Source organism: Schistocerca gregaria, chromosome 4 (genome assembly GCF_023897955.1).
Source record: "Schistocerca gregaria isolate iqSchGreg1 chromosome 4, iqSchGreg1.2, whole genome shotgun sequence".
NCBI lineage: Eukaryota > Metazoa > Arthropoda > Insecta > Orthoptera > Acrididae > Schistocerca > Schistocerca gregaria.
In genome coordinates, this window is record NC_064923.1 from 26,264,142 (window position 1) to 26,291,173 (window position 27,032).

At 46.3% G+C, this 27,032-nt stretch overlaps 16 non-coding genes across 16 annotated transcripts; all 16 read left to right on the forward strand.

Moving 5' to 3' along the window:
• Positions 1-1,000: 1,000 nt before the first annotated feature.
• Trnat-agu (transfer RNA threonine (anticodon AGU)) lies at positions 1,001-1,072 on the forward strand. Its single transcript has one exon. It is a non-coding gene; the product is annotated as a tRNA-Thr (tRNA).
• A 2,574-nt stretch (positions 1,073-3,646) lies between these two features.
• Trnat-agu (transfer RNA threonine (anticodon AGU)) lies at positions 3,647-3,718 on the forward strand. Its single transcript has one exon. It is a non-coding gene; the product is annotated as a tRNA-Thr (tRNA).
• Positions 3,719-6,293: 2,575 nt separating this feature from the next.
• On the forward strand, positions 6,294-6,365 carry Trnat-agu (transfer RNA threonine (anticodon AGU)). Its single transcript has one exon. It is a non-coding gene; the product is annotated as a tRNA-Thr (tRNA).
• A 1,471-nt stretch (positions 6,366-7,836) lies between these two features.
• Positions 7,837-7,908, forward strand: Trnat-agu (transfer RNA threonine (anticodon AGU)). The gene has a single exon. It is a non-coding gene; the product is annotated as a tRNA-Thr (tRNA).
• A 1,460-nt stretch (positions 7,909-9,368) lies between these two features.
• Trnat-agu (transfer RNA threonine (anticodon AGU)) lies at positions 9,369-9,440 on the forward strand. The gene has a single exon. It is a non-coding gene; the product is annotated as a tRNA-Thr (tRNA).
• Positions 9,441-10,921: 1,481 nt separating this feature from the next.
• Trnat-agu (transfer RNA threonine (anticodon AGU)) lies at positions 10,922-10,993 on the forward strand. The gene has a single exon. It is a non-coding gene; the product is annotated as a tRNA-Thr (tRNA).
• A 1,459-nt stretch (positions 10,994-12,452) lies between these two features.
• Positions 12,453-12,524, forward strand: Trnat-agu (transfer RNA threonine (anticodon AGU)). The gene has a single exon. It is a non-coding gene; the product is annotated as a tRNA-Thr (tRNA).
• A 1,475-nt stretch (positions 12,525-13,999) lies between these two features.
• Trnat-agu (transfer RNA threonine (anticodon AGU)) lies at positions 14,000-14,071 on the forward strand. The gene has a single exon. It is a non-coding gene; the product is annotated as a tRNA-Thr (tRNA).
• A 1,475-nt stretch (positions 14,072-15,546) lies between these two features.
• On the forward strand, positions 15,547-15,618 carry Trnat-agu (transfer RNA threonine (anticodon AGU)). The gene has a single exon. It is a non-coding gene; the product is annotated as a tRNA-Thr (tRNA).
• Positions 15,619-17,074: 1,456 nt separating this feature from the next.
• Positions 17,075-17,146, forward strand: Trnat-agu (transfer RNA threonine (anticodon AGU)). The gene has a single exon. It is a non-coding gene; the product is annotated as a tRNA-Thr (tRNA).
• A 1,468-nt stretch (positions 17,147-18,614) lies between these two features.
• Trnat-agu (transfer RNA threonine (anticodon AGU)) lies at positions 18,615-18,686 on the forward strand. The gene has a single exon. It is a non-coding gene; the product is annotated as a tRNA-Thr (tRNA).
• A 1,459-nt stretch (positions 18,687-20,145) lies between these two features.
• On the forward strand, positions 20,146-20,217 carry Trnat-agu (transfer RNA threonine (anticodon AGU)). Its single transcript has one exon. It is a non-coding gene; the product is annotated as a tRNA-Thr (tRNA).
• Positions 20,218-21,670: 1,453 nt separating this feature from the next.
• On the forward strand, positions 21,671-21,742 carry Trnat-agu (transfer RNA threonine (anticodon AGU)). Its single transcript has one exon. It is a non-coding gene; the product is annotated as a tRNA-Thr (tRNA).
• Positions 21,743-23,210: 1,468 nt separating this feature from the next.
• Trnat-agu (transfer RNA threonine (anticodon AGU)) lies at positions 23,211-23,282 on the forward strand. Its single transcript has one exon. It is a non-coding gene; the product is annotated as a tRNA-Thr (tRNA).
• Positions 23,283-24,741: 1,459 nt separating this feature from the next.
• On the forward strand, positions 24,742-24,813 carry Trnat-agu (transfer RNA threonine (anticodon AGU)). The gene has a single exon. It is a non-coding gene; the product is annotated as a tRNA-Thr (tRNA).
• Positions 24,814-26,267: 1,454 nt separating this feature from the next.
• Trnat-agu (transfer RNA threonine (anticodon AGU)) lies at positions 26,268-26,339 on the forward strand. Its single transcript has one exon. It is a non-coding gene; the product is annotated as a tRNA-Thr (tRNA).
• The last annotated feature ends 693 nt before the right edge of the window (positions 26,340-27,032 follow it).

A 27,032-nucleotide genomic window follows, 5' to 3' on the forward strand; every position in this document is an offset into this window, starting at 1 on the left:
CAACTCCTCAGTGGTGTGAGCGTTTCGAGATGAGTCGTATATAAGTTCCACTTGTTTGTCAGTGACCGTGTGGCCTAATGGACAAGGCGTCGGACTTCGTATCCGAAGATTGCGTGTTTGATTCCTCTCTCGGTCGTGTTTTTCCAGATCTGAAAAAGAAACATACCGTTTTAGTGTAGCACTTGAGCAGTACGAAACCGTGTGAATGTTGCTGTTGACCATTTTCTGCTTGGAGATGCTCTTCAGCTTAAAACACGCACAACAAGACCGGTGTTAACTAGCGAATTGGTTTGCATATTGCCGTCGCCACGTGTTTTTGACTGGCACTTGCACATCTAAAATAACGTCGGAAAGTAACTCGTTCGGCTTATGAGTCACATCAAGTATGTGTGTTAATTTTGACGAAACTAGCTCTGCAGGTTGTCATGCAATTCTGTTACCTCTCAGAAATGATTATGAAATAAAAGTGAACTACGTGACGAGTGTGACGTTAGGAAAACATTAGGCAACATGGGGAGGTTCTGTATGGGACCAATCAACCCAAACGAGTACTGTGTGACGTGCTAACCGGCACATACTCACCGAGGCAGCGCGGCTAGCTTAGTCGGTAGAAGATAAGGCTCTTAATCCCAGGGTCGTGGGTTCGAGCCCCACGTGGGGAGGAACGGAATTTTGTTCCTCTGCAGATGTAACTTACCGTTTTTCTGATTAACGTGATGTAATGGAAATAGCAACTTTAAACTTTGCCTACGTCTCCGTCAGTCGCTACGAAACTGTATTTGAAGGTGAAGGTGATTTTGTAGACATGTGTGAAAGACATGTTCTGAAATGCAAGTGGTGTTATTTGGAGAGCACTTCGTTTACGTGTCAGATGTGTAGGCAAGCAGTAATGGGTCGCCATAGCTGCAAATATTAGACGGTAATATGAAGTGTTGTCAGCTGAAGTCTGATGATCCAGACGACCGTAAGGATGAAGTACGCAAAAGTACCGCTAGGCCGCGCCTCTTTAGCTCAGTGGCAGAGCACTGGTCTAGTAAACCAGGGGTCGTGAGTTCGATCCTCACAGGAGGCAGACGAATTTTGGATATCAGTTCGCGTCGTGGCCTTATAGCAAACAGTATTTGGGATGACTAACAATTAGCGAGAGGCGTTTTATTAAGAATTACTCTCAGATGTGATTAAGGCGAATGGCGCAGATAAAGCATTTGCCAAAGCGGTACAGCATAAGGTGGGATGGGACAGTCTGAAATATATTTTATAGATGTATTTCTCACATATCTCAGAGCCTTCCGCGGTTGTCGTCGTCGTCGTCGTCGTCGTCGTCGTCGCCGCCACTTCTGCAGAAGTAGCAAATGGATATCGTAGCAAATGCGGCGAGGGACGCCCTGCCTTACATTTCCGAATGCACAAAGTGTGTGGTTTAGTTTCCCAGTCTGTATTTGGTAGGTCTCGTAGCAGGTTAAATGTATCAAATGGGTGGGAAAGAGCAAGGGGCAGCGTCTGTGTAGAACGAAAACACAACTCCTCAGTGGTGTAAGCGTTTTGAGATGAGTCGTATATAAGTTCCACTTGTTTGTCAGTGACCGTGTGGCCTAATGCATAAGGCGTCGGACTTCGTATCCGAAGATTGCGTGTTTGATTCCTCTCTCGGTCGTGTTTTTCCAGATATGAAAAAGAAACATACCGTTTTAGTGCAGCACTTGAGCAGTACGAACCCGTGTGAACGTTGCTGTTGACCATTTTCTGCTTGGAGATGCTCTTGAGCTTGAAACACGCACAACAAGACCGGTGTTAACTAGCGAATTGGTTTGCATATTGCCGTCGCCGCGTGTTTTTGACTGGCACTTGCACATCTAAAATAGCGTCGGAAAGTAACTCGTTCGGCTTATGAGTGACATCAAGTATGTGTGTTAATTTTGACGAAACTAGCTCTGCAGGTTGTCATGCAATTCTGTTACCTCTCAGAAATGATTATGAAATAAAAGTGAACTACGTGACGAGTGTGACGTTAGGAAAACATTAGGCAACATGGGGAGGTTCTGTATGGGACCAATCAACCCAAACGAGTACTGTGTTGACGTGCTAACTGGCATATATTCACCGATTCAGCGCGGCTAGCTCAGTCGGTAGAACATGAGGCTCTTAATCCCAGGGTCGTGGGTTCGAGCCCCACGTGGGGAGGAACGGAATTTTGTTCCTCTGCAGATGTAACTTACCTTTTTCTGATTAACGTGATGTAATGGAAATAGCAACTTTAAACTTTGCCTACGTCTCCGTCAGTCGCTACGAAACTGTATTTGAAGGTGAAGGTGATTTTGTAGACATGTGTGAAAGACATGTTCTGAAATGCAAGTGGTGTTATTTGGAGAGCACTTCGTTTACGTGTCAGATGTGTAGGCAAGCAGTAATGGGTCGCCATAGCTGCAAATATTAGACGGTAATACGTCGTCGTCGCCGCCGCCACCGCCGCCGCCACTTCTGCAGAAGTAGCAAATGGACATCGTAGCAAATGCGGCGAGGGACGCCCTGCCTTACATTTCCAAATGCACAAAGTGTGTGGTTTAGTTTCCCAGTCTATATTTGGTAGGTCTCGTAGCAGGTTGAATGTATCAAATGGGTGGGAAAGAGCAAGGGGCAGCGTCTGTGTAGAACGAAAACACAACTCCTCAGTGGTGTGAGCGTTTTGAGATGAGTCGTATATAAGTTCCACTTGTTTGTCAGTGACCGTGTGGCGTCGGACTTCGTATCCGAAGATTGCGTGTTTGATTCCTCTCTCGGTCGTGTTTTTCCAGATATGAAAAAGAAACATACCGTTTTAGTGCAGCACTTGAGCAGTACGAAACCGTGTGAACGTTGCTGTTGACCATTTTCTGCTTGGAGATGCTCTTGAGCTTGAAACACGCACAACAAGACCGGTGTTAACTAGCGAATTGGTTTGCATATTGCCGTCGCCGCGTGTTTTTGACTGGCACTTGCACATCTAAAATAGCGTCGGAAAGTAACTCGTTCGGCTTATGAGTCACATCAAGTATGTGTGTTAATTTTGACGAAACTAGCTCTGCAGGTTGTCATGCAATTCTGTTACCTCTCAGAAATGATTATGAAATAAAAGTGAACTACGTGACGAGTGTGACGTTAGGAAAACATTAGGCAACATGGGGAGGTTCTGTATGGGACCAATCAACCCAAACGAGTACTGTGTTGACGTGCTAACCGGCATATACTCACCGATTCAGCGCGGCTAGCTCAGTCGGTAGAACATAAGGCTCTTAATCCCAGGGTCGTGGGTTCGAGCCCCACGTGGGGAGGAACGGAATTTTGTTCCTCTGCAGATGTAACTTACCGTTTTTCTGATTAACGTGATGTAATGGAAATAGCAACTTTAAACTTTGCCTACGTCTCCGTCAGTCGCTACGAAACTGTATTTGAAGGTGAAGGTGATTTTGTAGACATGTGTGAAAGACATGTTCTGAAATGCAAGTGGTGTTATTTGGAGAGCACTTCGTTTACGTGTCAGATGTGTAGGCAAGCAGTAATGGGTCGCCATAGCTGCAAATATTAGACGGTAATATGAAGTGTTGTCAGCTGAAGTCTGATGATCCAGACGACCGTAAGGATGAAGTACGCAAAAGTACCGCTAGGCCGCGCCTCTTTAGCTCAGTGGCAGAGCACTGGTCTAGTAAACCAGGGGTCGTGAGTTCGATCCTCACAGGAGGCAGACGAATTTTGGATATCAGTTGCGCGTCGTGGCCTTATAGCAAACAGTATCTGGGATGACTAACAATTAGCGAGAGGCGTTTTATTAAGAATTACTCTCAGATGTGATTAAGGCGAATGGCGCAGATAAAGCATTTGCCAAAGCGGTACAGCATAAGGTGGGATGGGACAGTCTGAAATATATTTTATAGATGTATTTCTCACATATCTCAGAGCCTTCCGCGGTTGTCGTCGTCGTCGTCGTCGTCGTCGTCGTCGCCGCCACTTCTGCAGAAGTAGCAAATGGATATCGTAGCAAATGCGGCGAGGGACGCCCTGCCTTACATTTCCGAATGCACAAAGTGTGTGGTTTAGTTTCCCAGTCTGTATTTGGTAGGTCTCGTAGCAGGTTAAATGTATCAAATGGGTGGGAAAGAGCAAGGGGCAGCGTCTGTGTAGAACGAAAACACAACTCCTCAGTGGTGTAAGCGTTTTGAGATGAGTCGTATATAAGTTCCACTTGTTTGTCAGTGACCGTGTGGCCTAATGCATAAGGCGTCGGACTTCGTATCCGAAGATTGCGTGTTTGATTCCTCTCTCGGTCGTGTTTTTCCAGATATGAAAAAGAAACATACCGTTTTAGTGCAGCACTTGAGCAGTACGAACCCGTGTGAACGTTGCTGTTGACCATTTTCTGCTTGGAGATGCTCTTGAGCTTGAAACACGCACAACAAGACCGGTGTTAACTAGCGAATTGGTTTGCATATTGCCGTCGCCGCGTGTTTTTGACTGGCACTTGCACATCTAAAATAGCGTCGGAAAGTAACTCGTTCGGCTTATGAGTCACATCAAGTATGTGTGTTAATTTTGACGAAACTAGCTCTGCAGGTTGTCATGCAATTCTGTTACCTCTCAGAAATGATTATGAAATAAAAGTGAACTACGTGACGAGTGTGACGTTAGGAAAACATTAGGCAACATGGGGAGGTTCTGTATGGGACCAATCAACCCAAACGAGTACTGTGTTGACGTGCTAACTGGCATATATTCACCGATTCAGCGCGGCTAGCTCAGTCGGTAGAACATGAGGCTCTTAATCCCAGGGTCGTGGGTTCGAGCCCCACGTGGGGAGGAACGGAATTTTGTTCCTCTGCAGATGTAACTTACCTTTTTCTGATTAACGTGATGTAATGGAAATAGCAACTTTAAACTTTGCCTACGTCTCCGTCAGTCGCTACGAAACTGTATTTGAAGGTGAAGGTGATTTTGTAGACATGTGTGAAAGACATGTTCTGAAATGCAAGTGGTGTTATTTGGAGAGCACTTCGTTTACGTGTCAGATGTGTAGGCAAGCAGTAATGGGTCGCCATAGCTGCAAATATTAGACGGTAATACGTCGTCGTCGCCGCCGCCACCGCCGCCGCCACTTCTGCAGAAGTAGCAAATGGACATCGTAGCAAATGCGGCGAGGGACGCCCTGCCTTACATTTCCGAATGCACAAAGTGTGTGGTTTAGTTTCCCAGTCTATATTTGGTAGGTCTCGTAGCAGGTTGAATGTATCAAATGGGTGGGAAAGAGCAAGGGGCAGCGTCTGTGTAGAACGAAAACACAACTCCTCAGTGGTGTGAGCGTTTTGAGATGAGTCGTATATAAGTTCCACTTGTTTGTCAGTGACCGTGTGGCGTCGGACTTCGTATCCGAAGATTGCGTGTTTGATTCCTCTCTCGGTCGTGTTTTTCCAGATATGAAAAAGAAACATACCGTTTTAGTGCAGCACTTGAGCAGTACGAAACCGTGTGAACGTTGCTGTTGACCATTTTCTGCTTGGAGATGCTCTTGAGCTTGAAACACGCACAACAAGACCGGTGTTAACTAGCGAATTGGTTTGCATATTGCCGTCGCCGCGTGTTTTTGACTGGCACTTGCACATCTAAAATAGCGTCGGAAAGTAACTCGTTCGGCTTATGAGTCACATCAAGTATGTGTGTTAATTTTGACGAAACTAGCTCTGCAGGTTGTCATGCAATTCTGTTACCTCTCAGAAATGATTATGAAATAAAAGTGAACTACGTGACGAGTGTGACGTTAGGAAAACATTAGGCAACATGGGGAGGTTCTGTATGGGACCAATCAACCCAAACGAGTACTGTGTTGACGTGCTAACCGGCATATACTCACCGATTCAGCGCGGCTAGCTCAGTCGGTAGAACATAAGGCTCTTAATCCCAGGGTCGTGGGTTCGAGCCCCACGTGGGGAGGAACGGAATTTTGTTCCTCTGCAGATGTAACTTACCGTTTTTCTGATTAACGTGATGTAATGGAAATAGCAACTTTAAACTTTGCCTACGTCTCCGTCAGTCGCTACGAAACTGTATTTGAAGGTGAAGGTGATTTTGTAGACATGTGTGAAAGACATGTTCTGAAATGCAAGTGGTGTTATTTGGAGAGCACTTCGTTTACGTGTCAGATGTGTAGGCAAGCAGTAATGGGTCGCCATAGCTGCAAATATTAGACGGTAATATGAAGTGTTGTCAGCTGAAGTCTGATGATCCAGACGACCGTAAGGATGAAGTACGCAAAAGTACCGCTAGGCCGCGCCTCTTTAGCTCAGTGGCAGAGCACTGGTCTAGTAAACCAGGGGTCGTGAGTTCGATCCTCACAGGAGGCAGACGAATTTTGGATATCAGTTGCGCGTCGTGGCCTTATAGCAAACAGTATCTGGGATGACTAACAATTAGCGAGAGGCGTTTTATTAAGAATTACTCTCAGATGTGATTAAGGCGAATGGCGCAGATAAAGCATTTGCCAAAGCGGTACAGCATAAGGTGGGATGGGACAGTCTGAAATATATTTTATAGATGTATTTCTCACATATCTCAGAGCCTTCCGCGGTCGTCGTCGTCGTCGTCGTCGTCGTCGTCGTCGTCGTCGTCGTCGTCGACGCCGCCGCCGCCACTTCTGCAGAAGTAGCAAATGGACATCGTAGCAAATGCGGCGAGGGACGCCCTGCCTTACATTTCCGAATGCACAAAGTGTGTGGTTTAGTTTCCCAGTCTATATTTGGTAGGTCTCGTAGCAGGTTGAATGTGTCAAATGGGTGGGAAAGAGCGAGGGGCAGCGTCTGTGTAGAACGAAAACACAACTCCTCATTGGTGTGAGCGTTTTGAGATGAGTCGTATATAAGTTCCTCTTGTTTGTCTGTGACCGTGTGGCCTAATGGATAAGGCGTCGGACTTCGTATCCGAAGATTGCGTGTTTGATTCCTCTCTCGGTCGTGTTTTTCCAGATATGAAAAAGAAACATACCGTTTTAGTGCAGCACTTGAGCAATACGAAACCGTGTGAACGTTGCTGTTGACCATTTTCTGCTTGGAGATGCTCTTGAGCTTGAAACACGCACAACAAGACCGGTGTTAACTAGCGAATTGGTTTGCATATTGCCGTCGCCGCGTGTTTTTGACTGGCACTTGCACATCTAAAATAACGTCGGAAAGTAACTCGTTCGGCTTATGAGTCACATCAAGTATGTGTGTTAATTTTGACGAAACTAGCTCTGCAGGTTGTCATGCAATTCTGTTACCTCTCAGAAATGATTATGAAATAAAAGTGAACTACGTGACGAGTGTGACGTTAGGAAAACATTAGGCAACATGGGGATGTTCTGTATGGGACCAATCAACCCAAACGAGTACTGTGTGACGTGCTAACCGGCATATACTCACCGAGGCAGCGCGGCTAGCTCAGTCGGTAGAACATAAGGCTCTTAATCCCAGGGTCGTGGGTTCGAGCCCCACGTGGGGAGGAACGGAATTTTGGTCCTCTGCAGATGTAACTTACCGTTTTTCTGATTAACGTGATGTAATGGAAATAGCAACTTTAAACTTTGCCTACGTCTCCGTCAGTCGCTACGAAACTGTATTTGAAGGTGAAGGTGATTTTGTAGACATGTGTGAAAGACATGTTCTGAAATGCAAGTGGTGTTATTTGGAGAGCACTTCGTTTACGTGTCAGATGTGTAGGCAAGCAGTAATGGGTCGCCATAGCTGCAAATATTAGACGGTAATATGAAGTGTTGTCAGCTGAAGTCTGATGATCCAGACGACCGTAAGGATGAAGTACGCAAAAGTACCGCTAGGCCGCGCCTCTTTAGCTCAGTGGCAGAGCACTGGTCTAGTAAACCAGGGGTCGTGAGTTCGATCCTCACAGGAGGCAGACGAATTTTGGATATCAGTTGCGCATCGTGGCCTTATAGCAAACAGTATCTGGGATGACTAACAATTAGCGAGAGGCGTTTTATTAAGAATTACTCTCAGATGTGATTAAGGCGAATGGCGCAGATAAAGCATTTGCCAAAGCGGTACAGCATAAGGTGGGATGGGACAGTCTGAAATATATTTTATAGATGTATTTCTCACATATCTCAGAGCCTTCCGCGGTTGTCGTCGTCGTCGTCGTCGTCGTCGTCGCCGCCGCCACCGCCGCCGCCACTTCTGCAGAAGTAGCAAATGGACATCGTAGCAAATGCGGCGAGGGACGCCCTGCCTTACATTTCCGAATGCACAAAGTGTGTGGTTTAGTTTCCCAGTCTATATTTGGTAGGTCTCGTAGCAGGTTGAATGTATCAAATGGGTGGGAAAGAGCAAGGGGCAGCGTCTGTGTAGAACGAAAACACAACTCCTCAGTGGTGTGAGCGTTTTGAGATGAGTCGTATATAAGTTCCACTTGTTTGTCAGTGACCGTGTGGCCTAATGGATAAGGCGTCGGACTTCATATCCGAAGATTGCGTGTTTGATTCCTCTCTCGGTCGTGTTTTTCCAGATATGAAAAAGAAACATACCGTTTTAGTGCAGCACTTGAGCAGTACGAAACCGTGTGAACGTTGCTGTTGACCATTTTCTGCTTGGAGATGCTCTTGAGCTTGAAACACGCACAACAAGACCGGTGTTAACTAGCGAATTGGTTTGCATATTGCCGTCGCCGCGTGTTTTTGACTGGCACTTGCACATCTAAAATAGCGTCGGAAAGTAACTCGTTCGGCTTATGAGTCACATCAAGTATGTGTGTTAATTTTGACGAAACTAGCTCTGCAGGTTGTCATGCAATTCTGTTACCTCTCAGAAATGATTATGAAATAAAAGTGAACTACGTGACGAGTGTGACGTTAGGAAAACATTAGGCAACATGGGGAGGTTCTGTATGGGACCAATCAACCCAAACGAGTACTGTGTTGACGTGCTAACCGGCATATACTCACCGATTCAGCGCGGCTAGCTCAGTCGGTAGAACATAAGGCTCTTAATCCCAGGGTCGTGGGTTCGAGCCCCACGTGGGGAGGAACGGAATTTTGTTCCTCTGCAGATATAACTTACCGTTTTTCTGATTAACGTGATGTAATGGAAATAGCAACTTTAAACTTTGCCTACGTCTCCGTCAGTCGCTACGAAACTGTATTTGAAGGTGAAGGTGATTTTGTAGACATGTGTGAAAGACATGTTCTGAAATGCAAGTGGTGTTATTTGGAGAGCACTTCGTTTACGTGTCAGATGTGTAGGCAAGCAGTAATGGGTCGCCATAGCTGCAAATATTAGACGGTAATATGAAGTGTTGTCAGCTGAAGTCTGATGATCCAGACGACCGTAAGGATGAAGTACGCAAAAGTACCGCTAGGCCGCGCCTCTTTAGCTCAGTGGCAGAGCACTGGTCTAGTAAACCAGGGGTCGTGAGTTCGATCCTCACAGGAGGCAGACGAATTTTGGATATCAGTTGCGCGTCGTGGCCTTATAACAAACAGTATCTGGGATGACTAACAATTAGCGAGAGGCGTTTTATTAAGAATTACTCTCAGATGTGATTAAGGCGAATGGCGCAGATAAAGCATTTGCCAAAGCGGTACAGCATAAGGTGGGATGGGACAGTCTGAAATATATTTTATAGATGTATTTCTCACATATCTCAGAGCCTTCCGCGGTTGTCGTCGTCGTCGTCGTCGTCGTCGTCGCCGTCGTCGTCGTCGTCGTCGTCGTCGCCGCCGCCGCCGCCACTTCTGCAGAAGTAGCAAATGGACATCGTAGCAAATGCGGCGAGGGACGCCCTGCCTTACATTTCCGAATGCACAAAGTGTGTGGTTTAGTTTCCCAGTCTATATTTGGTAGGTCTCGTAGCAGGTTGAATGTATCAAATGGGTGGGAAAGAGCAAGGGGCAGCGTCTGTGTAGAACGAAAACACAACTCCTCAGTGGTGTGAGCGTTTTGAGATGAGTCGTATATAAGTTCCACTTGTTTGTCAGTGACCGTGTGGCCTAATGGATAAGGCGTCGGACTTCATATCCGAAGATTGCGTGTTTGATTCCTCTCTCGGTCGTGTTTTTCCAGATATGAAAAAGAAACATACCGTTTTAGTGCAGCACTTGAGCAGTACGATACCGTGTGAACGTTGCTGTTGACCATTTTCTGCTTGGAGATGCTCTTGAGCTTGAAACACGCACAACAAGACCGGTGTCAACTAGCGAATTGGTTTGCATATTGCCGTCGCCGCGTGTTTTTGACTGGCACTTGCACATCTAAAATAGCGTCGGAAAGTAACTCGTTCGGCTTATGAGTCACATCAAGTATGTGTGTTAATTTTGACGAAACTAGCTCTGCAGGTTGTCATGCAATTCTGTTACCTCTCAGAAATGATTATGAAATAAAAGTGAACTACGTGACGAGTGTGACGTTAGGAAAACATTAGGCAACATGGGGAGGTTCTGTATGGGACCAATCAACCCAAACGAGTACTGTGTTGACGTGCTAACCGGCATATACTCACCGATTCAGCGCGGCTAGCTCAGTCGGTAGAACATAAGGCTCTTAATCCCAGGGTCGTGGGTTCGAGCCCCACGTGGGGAGGAACGGAATTTTGTTCCTCTGCAGATGTAACTTACCGTTTTTCTGATTAACGTGATGTAATGGAAATAGCAACTTTAAACTTTGCCTACGTCTCCGTCAGTCGCTACGAAACTGTATTTGAAGGTGAAGGTGATTTTGTAGACATGTGTGAAAGACATGTTCTGAAATGCAAGTGGTGTTATTTGGAGAGCACTTCGTTTACGTGTCAGATGTGTAGGCAAGCAGTAATGGGTCGCCATAGCTGCAAATATTAGACGGTAATATGAAGTGTTGTCAGCTGAAGTCTGATGATCCAGACGACCGTAAGGATGAAGTACGCAAAAGTACCGCTAGGCCGCGCCTCTTTAGCTCAGTGGCAGAGCACTGGTCTAGTAAACCAGGGGTCGTGAGTTCGATCCTCACAGGAGGCAGACGAATTTTGGATATCAGTTGCGCGTCGTGGCCTTATAACAAACAGTATCTGGGATGACTAACAATTAGCGAGAGGCGTTTTATTAAGAATTACTCTCAGATGTGATTAAGGCGAATGGCGCAGATAAAGCATTTGCCAAAGCGGTACAGCATAAGGTGGGATGGGACAGTCTGAAATATATTTTATAGATGTATTTCTCACATATCTCAGAGCCTTCCGCGGTTGTCGTCGTCGTCGTCGTCGCCGCCGCCGCCGCCGCCACCGCCGCCGCCACTTCTGCAGAAGTAGCAAATGGACATCGTAGCAAATGCGGCGAGGGACGCCCTGCCTTACATTTCCGAATGCACAAAGTGTGTGGTTTAGTTTCCCAGTCTATATTTGGTAGGTCTCGTAGCAGGTTGAATGTGTCAAATGGGTGGGAAAGAGCAAGGGGCAGCGTCTGTGTAGAACGAAAACACAACTCCTCATTGGTGTGAGCGTTTTGAGATGAGTCGTATATAAGTTCCACTTGTTTGTCTGTGACCGTGTGGCCTAATGGATAAGGCGTCGGACTTCGTATCCGAAGATTGCGTGTTTGATTCCTCTCTCGGTCGTGTTTTTCCAGATATGAAAAAGAAACATACCGTTTTAGTGCAGCACTTGAGCAGTACGAAACCGTGTGAACGTTGCTGTTGACCATTTTCTGCTTGGAGATGCTCTTGAGCTTGAAACACGCACAACAAGACCGGTGTTAACTAGCGAATTGGTTTGCATATTGCCGTCGCCGCGTGTTTTTGACTGGCACTTGCACATCTAAAATAACGTCGGAAAGTAACTCGTTCGGCTTATGAGTCACATCAAGTATGTGTGTTAATTTTGACGAAACTAGCTCTGCAGGTTGTCATGCAATTCTGTTACCTCTCAGAAATGATTATGAAATAAAAGTGAACTACGTGACGAGTGTGACGTTAGGAAAACATTAGGCAACATGGGGAGGTTCTGTATGGGACCAATCAACCCAAACGAGTACTGTGTGACGTGCTAACCGGCATATACTCACCGAGGCAGCGCGGCTAGCTCAGTCGGTAGAACATAAGGCTCTTAATCCCAGGGTCGTGGGTTCGAGCCACACGTGGGGAGGAACGGAATTTTGTTCCTCTGCAGATGTAACTTACCGTTTTTCTGATTAACGTGATGTAATGGAAATAGCAACTTTAAACTTTGCCTACGTCTCCGTCAGTCGCTACGAAACTGTATTTGAAGGTGAAGGTGATTTTGTAGACATGTGTGAAAGACATGTTCTGAAATGCAAGTGGTGTTATTTGGAGAGCACTTCGTTTACGTGTCAGATGTGTAGGCAAGCAGTAATGGGTCGCCATAGCTGCAAATATTAGACGGTAATATGAAGTGTTGTCAGCTGAAGTCTGATGATCCAGACGACCGTAAGGATGAAGTACGCAAAAGTACCGCTAGGCCGCGCCTCTTTAGCTCAGTGGCAGAGCACTGGTCTAGTAAACCAGGGGTCGTGAGTTCGATCCTCACAGGAGGCAGACGAATTTTGGATATCAGTTGCTCGTCGTGGCCTTATAGCAAACAGTATCTGGGATGACTAACAATTAGCGAGAGGCGTTTTATTAAGAATTACTCTCAGATGTGATTAAGGCGAATGGCGCAGATAAAGCATTTGCCAAAGCGGTACAGCATAAGGTGGGATGGGACAGTCTGAAATATATTTTATAGATGTATTTCTCACGTATCTCAGAGCCTTCCGCGGTTGTCGTCGTCGTCGTCGTCGTCGTCGTCGCCGTCGTCGTCGTCGCCGCCGCCACCGCCGCCGCCACTTCTGCAGAAGTAGCAAATGGACATCGTAGCAAATGCGGCGAGGGACGCCCTGCCTTACATTTCCGAATGCACAAAGTGTGTGGTTTAGTTTCCCAGTCTATATTTGGTAGGTCTCGTAGCAGGTTGAATGTATCAAATGGGTGGGAAAGAGCAAGGGGCAGCGTCTGTGTAGAACGAAAACACAACTCCTCAGTGGTGTGAGCGTTTTGAGATGAGTCGTATATAAGTTCCACTTGTTTGTCAGTGACCGTGTGGCCTAATGGATAAGGCGTCGGACTTCGTATCCGAAGATTGCGTGTTTGATTCCTCTCTCGGTCGTGTTTTTCCAGATATAAAAAAGAAACATACCGTTTTAGTGCAGCACTTGAGCAGTACGAAACCGTGTGAACGTTGCTGTTGACCATTTTCTGCTTGGAGATGCTCTTGAGCTTGAAACACGCACAACAAGACCGGTGTTAACTAGCGAATTGGTTTGCATATTGCCGTCGCCGCGTGTTTTTGACTGGCACTTGCACATCTAAAATAGCGTCGGAAAGTAACTCGTTCGGCTTATGAGTCACATCAAGTATGTGTGTTAATTTTGACGAAACTAGCTCTGCAGGTTGTCATGCAATTCTGTTACCTCTCAGAAATGATTATGAAATAAAAGTGAACTACGTGACGAGTGTGACGTTAGGAAAACATTAGGCAACATGGGGAGGTTCTGTATGGGACCAATCAACCCAAACGAGTACTGTGTTGACGTGCTAACCGGCATATACTCACCGATTCAGCGCGGCTAGCTCAGTCGGTAGAACATAAGGCTCTTAATCCCAGGGTCGTGGGTTCGAGCCCCACGTGGGGAGGAACGGAATTTTGTTCCTCTGCAGATGTAACTTACCGTTTTTCTGATTAACGTGATGTAATGGAAATAGCAACTTTAAACTTTGCCTACGTCTCCGTCAGTCGCTACGAAACTGTATTTGAAGGTGAAGGTGATTTTTTAGACATGTGTGAAAGACATGTTCTGAAATGCAAGTGGTGTTATTTGGAGAGCACTTCGTTTACGTGTCAGATGTGTAGGCAAGCAGTAATGGGTCGCCATAGCTGCAAATATTAGACGGTAATATGAAGTGTTGTCAGCTGAAGTCTGATGATCCAGACGACCGTAAGGATGAAGTACGCAAAAGTACCGCTAGGCCGCGCCTCTTTAGCTCAGTGGCAGAGCACTGGTCTAGTAAACCAGGGGTCGTGAGTTCGATCCTCACAGGAGGCAGACGAATTTTGGATATCAGTTGCGCGTCGTGGCCTTATAGCAAACAGTATCTGGGATGACTAACAATTAGCGAGAGGCGTTTTATTAAGAATTACTCTCAGATGTGATTAAGGCGAATGGCGCAGATAAAGCATTTGCCAAAGCGGTACAGCATAAGGTGGGATGGGACAGTCTGAAATATATTTTATAGATGTATTTCTCACATATCTCAGAGCCTTCCGCGGTCGTCGTCGTCGTCGTCGTCGTCGTCGTCGTCGTCGTCGTCGTCGCCGACGCCGCCGCCGCCGCCACTTCTGCAGAAGTAGCAAATGGACATCGTAGCAAATGCGGCGAGGGACGCCCTGCCTTACATTTCCGAATGCACAAAGTGTGTGGTTTAGTTTCCCAGTCTATATTTGGTAGGTCTCGTAGCAGGTTGAATGTATCAAATGGGTGGGAAAGAGCAAGGGGCAGCGTCTGTGTAGAACGAAAACACAACTCCTCAGTGGTGTGAGCGTTTTGAGATGAGTCGTATATAAGTTCCACTTGCTTGTCAGTGACCGTGTGGCCTAATGGATAAGGCGTCGGACTTCGTATCCGAAGATTTGCGTGTTTGATTCATCTCTCGGTCGTGTTTTTCCAGATCTGAAAAAGAAACATACCGTTTTAGTGTAGCACTTGAGCAGTACGAAACCGTGTGAACGTTGCTGTTGACCATTTTCTGCTTGGAGATGCTCTTGAGCTTGAAACACGCACAACAAGACCGATGTTAACTAGCGAATTGGTTTGCATATTGCCGTCGCCGCGTGTTTTTGACTGGCACTTGCACATCTAAAATAACGTCGGAAAGTAACTCGTTCGGCTTATGAGTCACATCAAGTATGTGTGTTAATTTTGACGAAACTAGCTCTGCAGGTTGTCATGCAATTCTGTTACCTCTCAGAAATGATTATGAAATAAAAGTGAACTACGTGACGAGTGTGACGTTAGGAAAACATTAGGCAACATGGGGAGGTTCTGTATGGGACCAATCAACCCAAACGAGTACTGTGTGACGTGCTAACCGGCATATACTCACCGAGGCAGCGCGGCTAGCTCAGTCTGTAGGACATAAGGCTCTTAATCCCAGGGTCGTGTGTTCGAGCCCCACGTGGGGAGGAACGGAATTTTGTTCCTCTGCAGATGTAACTTACCGTTTTTCTGATTAACGTGATGTAATGGAAATAGCAACTTTAAACTTTGCCTACGTCTCCGTCAGTCGCTACGAAACTGTATTTGAAGGTGAAGGTGATTTTGTAGACATGTGTGAAAGACATGTTCTGAAATGCAAGTGGTGTTATTTGGAGAGCACTTCGTTTACGTGTCAGATGTGTAGGCAAGCAGTAATGGGTCGCCATAGCTGCAAATATTAGACGGTAATATGAAGTGTTGTCAGCTGAAGTCTGATGATCCAGACGACCGTAAGGATGAAGTACGCAAAAGTACCGCTAGGCCGCGCCTCTTTAGCTCAGTGGCAGAGCACTGGTCTAGTAAACCAGGGGTCGTGAGTTCGATCCTCACAGGAGGCAGACGAATTTTGGATATCAGTTGCGCGTCGTGGCCTTATAGCAAACAGTATCTGGGATGACTAACAATTAGCGAGAGGCGTTTTATTAAGAATTACTCTCAGATGTGATTAAGGCGAATGGCGCAGATAAAGCATTTGCCAAAGCGGTACAGCATAAGGTGGGATGGGACAGTCTGAAATATATTTTATAGATGTATTTCTCACATATCTCAGAGCCTTCCGCGGTTGTCGTCGTCGTCGTCGTCGTCGTCGTCGTCGTCGCCGCCGCCGCCACTTCTGCAGAAGTAGCAAATGGATATCGTAGCAAATGCGGCGAGGGACGCCCTGCCTTACATTTCCGAATGCACAAAGTGTGTGGTTTAGTTTCCCAGTCTATATTTGGTAGGTCTCGTAGCAGGTTGAATGTATCAAATGGGTGGGAAAGAGCAAGGGGCAGCGTCTGTGTAGAACGAAAACACAACTCCTCAGAGGTGTGAGCGTTTTGAGATGAGTCGTATATAAGTTCCACTTGTTTGTCAGTGACCGTGTGGCCTAATGGTCAAGGCGTCGGACTTCGTATCCGAAGATTGCGTGTTTGATTCCTCTCTCGGTCGTGTTTTTCCAGATATGAAAAAGAAACATACCATTTTAGTGCAGCACTTGAGCAGTACGAACCCGTGTGAACGTTGCTGTTGACCATTTTCTGCTTGGAGATGCTCTTGAGCTTGAAACACGCACAACAAGACCGGTGTTAACTAGCGAATTGGTTTGCATATTGCCGTCGCCGCGTGTTTTTGACTGGCACTTGCACATCTAAAATAACGTCGGAAAGTAACTCGTTCGGCTTATGAGTCACATCAAGTATGTGTGTTAATTTTGACGAAACTAGCTCTGCAGGTTGTCATGCAATTCTGTTACCTCTCAGAAATGATTATGAAATAAAAGTGAACTACGTGACGAGTGTGACGTTAGGAAAACATTAGGCAACATGGGGAGGTTCTGTATGGGACCAATCAACCCAAACGAGTACTGTGTGACGTGCTAACCGGCATATACTCACCGACTCAGCGCGGCTAGCTCAGTCGGTAGAACATAAGGCTCTTAATCCCAGGGTCGTGGGTTCGAGCCCCATGTGGGGAGGAACGGAATTTTGTTCCTCTGCAGATGTAACTTACCGTTTTTCTGATTAACGTGATGTAATGGAAATAGCAACTTTAAACTTTGCCTACGTCTCCGTCAGTCGCTACGAAACTGTATTTGAAGGTGAAGGTGATTTTGTAGACATGTGTGAAAGACATGTTCTGAAATGCAAGTGGTGTTATTTGGAGAGCACTTCCTTTACGTGTCAGATGTGTAGGCAAGCAGTAATGGGTCGCCATAGCTGCAAATATTAGACGGTAATATGAAGTGTTGTCAGCTGAAGTCTGATGATCCAGACGACCGTAAGGATGAAGTACGCAAAAGTACCGCTAGGCCGCGCCTCTTTAGCTCAGTGGCAGAGCACTGGTCTAGTAAACCAGGGGTCGTGAGTTCGATCCTCACAGGAGGCAGACGAATTTTGGATATCAGTTGCGCGTCGTGGCCTTATAGCAAACAGTATTTGGGATGACTAACAATTAGCGAGAGGCGTTTTATTAAGAATTACTCTCAGATGTGATTAAGGCGAATGGCGCAGATAAAGCATTTGCCAAAGCGGTACAGCATAAGGTGGGATGGGACAGTCTGAAATATATTTTATAGATGTATTTCTCACATATCTCAGAGCCTTCCGCGGTCGTCGTCGTCGTCGTCGTCGTCGTCGTCGTCGTCGTCGTCGCCGACGCCGCCGCCGCCACTTCTGCAGAAGTAGCAAATGGACATCGTAGCAAATGCGGCGAGGGACGCCCTGCCTTACATTTCCGAATGCACAAAGTGTGTGGTTTAGTTTCCCAGTCTATATTTGGTAGGTCTCGTAGCAGGTTGAATGTGTCAAATGGGTGGGAAAGAGCAAGGGGCAGCGTCTGTGTAGAACGAAAACACAACTCCTCATTGGTGTGAGCGTTTTGAGATGAGTCGTATATAAGTTCCACTTGTTTGTCTGTGACCGTGTGGCCTAATGGATAAGGCGTCGGACTTCGTATCCGAAGATTGCGTGTTTGATTCCTCTCTCGGTCGTGTTTTTCCAGATATGAAAAAGAAACATACCGTTTTAGTGCAGCACTTGAGCAGTACGAAACCGTGTGAACGTTGCTGTTGACCATTTTCTGCTTGGAGATGCTCTTGAGCTTGAAACACGCACAACAAGACCGGTGTTATCTAGCGAATTGGTTTGCATATTGCCGTCGCCGCGTGTTTTTGACTGGCACTTGCACATCTAAAATAACGTCGGAAAGTAACTCGTTCGGCTTATGAGTCACATCAAGTATGTGTGTTAATTTTGACGAAACTAGCTCTGCAGGTTGTCATGCAATTCTGTTACCTCTCAGAAATGATTATGAAATAAAAGTGAACTACGTGACTAGTGTGACGTTAGGAAAACATTAGGCAACATGGGGAGGTTCTGTATGGGACCAATCAACCCAAACGAGTACTGTGTGACGTGCTAACCGGCATATACTCACCGACTCAGCGCGGCTAGCTCAGTCGGTAGAACATAAGGCTCTTAATCCCAGGGTCGTGGGTTCGAGCCCCAAGTGGGGAGGAACGGAATTTTGTTCCTCTGCAGATGTAACTTACCGTTTTTCTGATTAACGTGATGTAATGGAAATAGCAACTTTAAACTTTGCCTACGTCTCCGTCAGTCGCTACGAAACTGTATTTGAAGGTGAAGGTGATTTTGTAGACATGTGTGAAAGACATGTTCTGAAATGCAAGTGGTGTTATTTGGAGAGCACTTCCTTTACGTGTCAGATGTGTAGGCAAGCAGTAATGGGTCGCCATAGCTGCAAATATTAGACGGTAATATGAAGTGTTGTCAGCTGAAGTCTGATGATCCAGACGACCGTAAGGATGAAGTACGCAAAAGTACCGCTAGGCCGCGCCTCTTTAGCTCAGTGGCAGAGCACTGGTCTAGTAAACCAGGGGTCGTGAGTTCGATCCTCACAGGAGGCAGACGAATTTTGGATATCAGTTGCGCGTCGTGGCCTTATAGCAAACAGTATTTGGGATGACTAACAATTAGCGAGAGGCGTTTTATTAAGAATTACTCTCAGATGTGATTAAGGCGAATGGCGTAGATAAAGCATTTGCCAAAGCGGTACAGCATAAGGTGGGATGGGACAGTCTGAAATATATTTTATAGATGTATTTCTCACATATCTCAGAGCCTTCCGCGGTTGTCGTCGTCGTCGTCGTCGTCGTCGTCGTCGTCGTCGCCGCCGCCGCCACTTCTGCAGAAGTAGGAAAGGGACATCGTAGCAAATGCGGCGAGGGACGCCCTGCCTTACATTTCCGAATGCACAAAGTGTGTGGTTTAGTTTCCCAGTCTATATTTGGTAGGTCTCGTAGCAGGTTGAATGTATCAAATGGGTGGGAAAGAGCAAGGGGCAGCGTCTGTGTAGAACGAAAACACAACTCCTCAGTGGTGTGAGCGTTTTGAGATGAGTCGTATATAAGTTCCACTTGTTTGTCAGTGACCGTGTGGCCTAATGGATAAGGCGTCGGACTTCGTATCCGAAGATTGCGTGTTTGATTCCTCTCTCGGTCGTGTTTTTCCAGATATGAAAAAGAAACATACCGTTTTAGTGTAGCACTTGAGCAGTACGAAACCGTGTGAATGTTGCTGTTGACCATTTTCTGCTTGGAGATGCTCTTCAGCTTAAAACACGCACAACAAGGCCGGTGTTAACTAGCGAATTGGTTTGCATATTGCCGTCGCCGCGTGTTTTTGACTGGCACTTGCACATCTAAAATAACGTCGGAAAGTAACTCGTTCGGCTTATGAGTCACATCAAGTATGTGTGTTAATTTTGACGAAACTAGCTCTGCAGGTTGTCATGCAATTCTGTTACCTCTCAGAAATGATTATGAAATAAAAGTGAACTACGTGACGAGTGTGACGTTAGGAAAACATTAGGCAACATGGGGAGGTTCTGTATGGGACCAATCAACCCAAACGAGTACTGTGTGACGTGCTAACTGGCATATACTCACCGACTCAGCGCGGCTAGCTCAGTCGGTAGAACATAAGGCTCTTAATCCCAGGGTCGTGGGTTCGAGCCCCATGTGGGGAGGAACGGAATTTTGTTCCTCTGCAGATGTAACTTACCGTTTTTCTGATTAACGTGATGTAATGGAAATAGCAACTTTAAACTTTGCCTACGTCTCCGTCAGTCGCTACGAAATTGTATTTGAAGGTGAAGGTGATTTTGTAGACATGTGTGAAAGACATGTTCTGAAATGCAAGTGGTGTTATTTGGAGAGCACTTCCTTTACGTGTCAGATGTGTAGGCAAGCAGTAATGGGTCGCCATAGCTGCAAATATTAGACGGTAATATGAAGTGTTGTCAGCTGAAGTCTGATGATCCAGACGACCGTAAGGATGAAGTACGCAAAAGTACCGCTAGGCCGCGCCTCTTTAGCTCAGTGGCAGAGCACTGGTCTAGTAAACCAGGGGTCGTGAGTTCGATCCTCACAGGAGGCAGACGAATTTTGGATATCAGTTGCGCGTCGTGGCCTTATAGCAAACAGTATTTGGGATGACTAACAATTAGCGAGAGGCGTTTTATTAAGAATTACTCTCAGATGTGATTAAGGCGAATGGCGTAGATAAAGCATTTGCCAAAGCGGTACAGCATAAGGTGGGATGGGACAGTCTGAAATATATTTTATAGATGTATTTCTCACATATCTCAGAGCCTTCCGCGGTTGTCGTCGTCGTCGTCGTCGTCGTCGTCGTCGCCGCCGCCGCCACTTCTGCAGAAGTAGCAAATGGACATCGTAGCAAATGCGGCGAGGGACGCCCTGCCTTACATTTCCGAATGCACAAAGTGTGTGGTTTAGTTTCCCAGTCTATATTTGGTAGGTCTCGTAGCAGGTTGAATGTATCAAATGGGTGGGAAAGAGCAAGGGGCAGCGTCTGTGTAGAACGAAAACACAATTCCTCAGTGGTGTGAGCGTTTTGTGATGAGTCGTATATAAGTTCCACTTGTTTGTCAGTGACCGTGTGGCCTAATGGATAAGGCGTCGGACTTCGTATCCGAAGATTGCGTGTTTGATTCCTCTCTCGGTCGTGTTTTTCCAGATATGAAAAAGAAACATACCATTTTAGTGCAGCACTTGAGCAGTACGAACCCGTGTGAACGTTGCTGTTGACCATTTTCTGCTTGGAGATGCTCTTGAGCTTGAAACACGCACAACAAGACCGGTGTTAACTAGCGAATTGGTTTGCATATTGCCGTCGCCGCGTGTTTTTGACTGGCACTTGCACATCTAAAATAACGTCGGAAAGTAACTCGTTCGGCTTATGAGTCACATCAAGTATGTGTGTTAATTTTGACGAAACTAGCTCTGCAGGTTGTCATGCAATTCTGTTACCTCTCAGAAATGATTATGAAATAAAAGTGAACTACGTGACGAGTGTGACGTTAGGAAAACATTAGGCAACATGGGGAGGTTCTGTATGGGACCAATCAACCCAAACGAGTACTGTGTGACGTGCTAACCGGCATATACTCACCGACTCAGCGCGGCTAGCTCAGTCGGTAGAACATAAGGCTCTTAATCCCAGGGTCGTGGGTTCGAGCCCCATGTGGGGAGGAACGGAATTTTGTTCCTCTGCAGATGTAACTTACCGTTTTTCTGATTAACGTGATGTAATGGAAATAGCAACTTTAAACTTTGCCTACGTCTCCGTCAGTCGCTACGAAACTGTATTTGAAGGTGAAGGTGATTTTGTAGACATGTGTGAAAGACATGTTCTGAAATGCAAGTGGTGTTATTTGGAGAGCACTTCCTTTACGTGTCAGATGTGTAGGCAAGCAGTAATGGGTCGCCATAGCTGCAAATATTAGACGGTAATATGAAGTGTTGTCAGCTGAAGTCTGATGATCCAGACGACCGTAAGGATGAAGTACGCAAAAGTACCGCTAGGCCGCGCCTCTTTAGCTCAGTGGCAGAGCACTGGTCTAGTAAACCAGGGGTCGTGAGTTCGATCCTCACAGGAGGCAGACGAATTTTGGATATCAGTTGCGCGTCGTGGCCTTATAGCAAACAGTATTTGGGATGACTAACAATTAGCGAGAGGCGTTTTATTAAGAATTACTCTCAGATGTGATTAAGGCGAATGGCGCAGATAAAGCATTTGCCAAAGCGGTACAGCATAAGGTGGGATGGGACAGTCTGAAATATATTTTATAGATGTATTTCTCACATATCTCAGAGCCTTCCGCGGTCGTCGTCGTCGTCGTCGTCGTCGTCGTCGTCGTCGTCGTCGCCGACGCCGCCGCCGCCACTTCTGCAGAAGTAGCAAATGGACATCGTAGCAAATGCGGCGAGGGACGCCCTGCCTTACATTTCCGAATGCACAAAGTGTGTGGTTTAGTTTCCCAGTCTATATTTGGTAGGTCTCGTAGCAGGTTGAATGTGTCAAATGGGTGGGAAAGAGCAAGGGGCAGCGTCTGTGTAGAACGAAAACACAACTCCTCATTGGTGTGAGCGTTTTGAGATGAGTCGTATATAAGTTCCACTTGTTTGTCTGTGACCGTGTGGCCTAATGGATAAGGCGTCGGACTTCGTATCCGAAGATTGCGTGTTTGATTCCTCTCTCGGTCGTGTTTTTCCAGATATGAAAAAGAAACATACCGTTTTAGTGCAGCACTTGAGCAGTACGAAACCGTGTGAACGTTGCTGTTGACCATTTTCTGCTTGGAGATGCTCTTGAGCTTGAAACACGCACAACAAGACCGGTGTTATCTAGCGAATTGGTTTGCATATTGCCGTCGCCGCGTGTTTTTGACTGGCACTTGCACATCTAAAATAACGTCGGAAAGTAACTCGTTCGGCTTATGAGTCACATCAAGTATGTGTGTTAATTTTGACGAAACTAGCTCTGCAGGTTGTCATGCAATTCTGTTACCTCTCAGAAATGATTATGAAATAAAAGTGAACTACGTGACTAGTGTGACGTTAGGAAAACATTAGGCAACATGGGGAGGTTCTGTATGGGACCAATCAACCCAAACGAGTACTGTGTGACGTGCTAACCGGCATATACTCACCGACTCAGCGCGGCTAGCTCAGTCGGTAGAACATAAGGCTCTTAATCCCAGGGTCGTGGGTTCGAGCCCCAAGTGGGGAGGAACGGAATTTTGTTCCTCTGCAGATGTAACTTACCGTTTTTCTGATTAACGTGATGTAATGGAAATAGCAACTTTAAACTTTGCCTACGTCTCCGTCAGTCGCTACGAAACTGTATTTGAAGGTGAAGGTGATTTTGTAGACATGTGTGAAAGACATGTTCTGAAATGCAAGTGGTGTTATTTGGAGAGCACTTCCTTTACGTGTCAGATGTGTAGGCAAGCAGTAATGGGTCGCCATAGCTGCAAATATTAGACGGTAATATGAAGTGTTGTCAGCTGAAGTCTGATGATCCAGACGACCGTAAGGATGAAGTACGCAAAAGTACCGCTAGGCCGCGCCTCTTTAGCTCAGTGGCAGAGCACTGGTCTAGTAAACCAGGGGTCGTGAGTTCGATCCTCACAGGAGGCAGACGAATTTTGGATATCAGTTGCGCGTCGTGGCCTTATAGCAAACAGTATTTGGGATGACTAACAATTAGCGAGAGGCGTTTTATTAAGAATTACTCTCAGATGTGATTAAGGCGAATGGCGTAGATAAAGCATTTGCCAAAGCGGTACAGCATAAGGTGGGATGGGACAGTCTGAAATATATTTTATAGATGTATTTCTCACATATCTCAGAGCCTTCCGCGGTTGTCGTCGTCGTCGTCGTCGTCGTCGTCGTCGTCGTCGCCGCCGCCGCCACTTCTGCAGAAGTAGGAAAGGGACATCGTAGCAAATGCGGCGAGGGACGCCCTGCCTTACATTTCCGAATGCACAAAGTGTGTGGTTTAGTTTCCCAGTCTATATTTGGTAGGTCTCGTAGCAGGTTGAATGTATCAAATGGGTGGGAAAGAGCAAGGGGCAGCGTCTGTGTAGAACGAAAACACAACTCCTCAGTGGTGTGAGCGTTTTGAGATGAGTCGTATATAAGTTCCACTTGTTTGTCAGTGACCGTGTGGCCTAATGGATAAGGCGTCGGACTTCGTATCCGAAGATTGCGTGTTTGATTCCTCTCTCGGTCGTGTTTTTCCAGATATGAAAAAGAAACATACCGTTTTAGTGTAGCACTTGAGCAGTACGAAACCGTGTGAATGTTGCTGTTGACCATTTTCTGCTTGGAGATGCTCTTCAGCTTAAAACACGCACAACAAGGCCGGTGTTAACTAGCGAATTGGTTTGCATATTGCCGTCGCCGCGTGTTTTTGACTGGCACTTGCACATCTAAAATAACGTCGGAAAGTAACTCGTTCGGCTTATGAGTCACATCAAGTATGTGTGTTAATTTTGACGAAACTAGCTCTGCAGGTTGTCATGCAATTCTGTTACCTCTCAGAAATGATTATGAAATAAAAGTGAACTACGTGACGAGTGTGACGTTAGGAAAACATTAGGCAACATGGGGAGGTTCTGTATGGGACCAATCAACCCAAACGAGTACTGTGTGACGTGCTAACTGGCATATACTCACCGACTCAGCGCGGCTAGCTCAGTCGGTAGAACATAAGGCTCTTAATCCCAGGGTCGTGGGTTCGAGCCCCATGTGGGGAGGAACGGAATTTTGTTCCTCTGCAGATGTAACTTACCGTTTTTCTGATTAACGTGATGTAATGGAAATAGCAACTTTAAACTTTGCCTACGTCTCCGTCAGTCGCTACGAAATTGTATTTGAAGGTGAAGGTGATTTTGTAGACATGTGTGAAAGACATGTTCTGAAATGCAAGTGGTGTTATTTGGAGAGCACTTCCTTTACGTGTCAGATGTGTAGGCAAGCAGTAATGGGTCGCCATAGCTGCAAATATTAGACGGTAATATGAAGTGTTGTCAGCTGAAGTCTGATGATCCAGACGACCGTAAGGATGAAGTACGCAAAAGTACCGCTAGGCCGCGCCTCTTTAGCTCAGTGGCAGAGCACTGGTCTAGTAAACCAGGGGTCGTGAGTTCGATCCTCACAGGAGGCAGACGAATTTTGGATATCAGTTGCGCGTCGTGGCCTTATAGCAAACAGTATTTGGGATGACTAACAATTAGCGAGAGGCGTTTTATTAAGAATTACTCTCAGATGTGATTAAGGCGAATGGCGTAGATAAAGCATTTGCCAAAGCGGTACAGCATAAGGTGGGATGGGACAGTCTGAAATATATTTTATAGATGTATTTCTCACATATCTCAGAGCCTTCCGCGGTTGTCGTCGTCGTCGTCGTCGTCGTCGTCGTCGCCGCCGCCGCCACTTCTGCAGAAGTAGCAAATGGACATCGTAGCAAATGCGGCGAGGGACGCCCTGCCTTACATTTCCGAATGCACAAAGTGTGTGGTTTAGTTTCCCAGTCTATATTTGGTAGGTCTCGTAGCAGGTTGAATGTATCAAATGGGTGGGAAAGAGCAAGGGGCAGCGTCTGTGTAGAACGAAAACACAATTCCTCAGTGGTGTGAGCGTTTTGTGATGAGTCGTATATAAGTTCCACTTGTTTGTCAGTGACCGTGTGGCCTAATGGATAAGGCGTCGGACTTCGTATCCGAAGATTGCGTGTTTGATTCCTCTCTCGGTCGTGTTTTTCCAGATATGAAAAAGAAACATACCGTTTTAGTGCAGCACTTGAGCAGTACGAAACCGTGTGAATGTTGCTGTTGACCATTTTCTGCATGGAGATGCTCTTGAGCTTGAAACACGCACAACAAGGCCGGTGTTAACTAGCGAATTGGTTTGCATATTGCCGTCGCCGCGTGTTTTTGACTGGCACTTGCACATCTAAAATAACGTCGGAAAGTAACTCGTTCGGCTTATGAGTCACATCAAGTATGTGTGTTAATTTTGACGAAACTAGCTCTGCAGGTTGTCATGCAATTCTGTTACCTCTCAGAAATGATTATGAAATAAAAGTGAACTACGTGACGAGTGTGACGTTAGGAAAACATTAGGCAACATGGGGAGGTTCTGTATGGGACCAATCAACCCAAACGAGTACTGTGTTGACGTGCTAACCGGCATATACTCACCGATTCAGTGCGGCTAGCTCAGTCGGTAGTACATAAGGCTCTTAATCCCTGGGTCGTGGGTTCGAGCCCCACGTGGGGAGGAACGGAATTTTGTTCCTCTGCAGATGTAACTTACCGTTTTTCTGATTAACGTGATGTAATGGAAATAGCAACTTTAAACTTTGCCTACGTCTCCGTCAGTCGCTACGAAACTGTATTTGAAGGTGAAGGTGATTTTGTAGACATGTGTGAAAGACATGTTCTGAAATGCAAGTGGTGTTATTTGGAGAGCACTTCCTTTACGTGTCAGATGTGTAGGCAAGCAGTAATGGGTCGCCATAGCTGCAAATATTAGACGGTAATATGAAGTGTTGTCAGCTGAAGTCTGATGATCCAGACGACCGTAAGGATGAAGTACGCAAAAGTACCGCTAGGCCGCGCCTCTTTAGCTCAGTGGCAGAGCACTGGTCTAGTAAACCACGGGTCGTGAGTTCGATCCTCACAGGAGGCAGATGAATTTTGGATATCAGTTGCGCGTCGTGGTCTTATAGCAAACAGTATCTGGGATGACTAACAATTAGCGAGAGGCGTTTTATTAAGAATTACTCTCAGATGTGATTAAGGCGAATGGCGCAGATAAAGCATTTGCCAAAGCGGTACAGCATAAGGTGGGATGGGACAGTCTGAAATATATTTTATAGATGTATTTCTCACAGAGCCTTCCGCGGTCGTCGTCGTCGTCGTCGTCGTCGTCGTCGTCGTCGTCGTCGCCGCCGCCACTTCTGCAGAAGTAGCAAATGGATATCGTAGCAAATGCGGCGAGGGACGCCCTGCCTTACATTTCCGAATGCACAAAGTGTGTGGTTTAGTTTCCCAGTCTATATTTGGTAGGTCTCGTAGCAGGTTAAATGTATCAAATGGGTGGGAAAGAGCAAGGGGCAGCGTCTGTGTAGAACGAAAACACAACTCCTCAGTGGTGTGAGCGTTTTGAGATGAGTCGTATATAAGTTCCACTTGTTTGTCAGTGACCGTGTGGCCTAATGGATAAGGCGTCGGACTTCGTATCCGAAGATTGCGTGTTTGATTCCTCTCTCGGTCGTGGTTTTCCAGATATGAAAAAGAAACATACCATTTTAGTGCAGCACTTGAGCAGTACGAACCCGTGTGAACGTTGCTGTTGACCATTTTCTGCTTGGAGATGCTC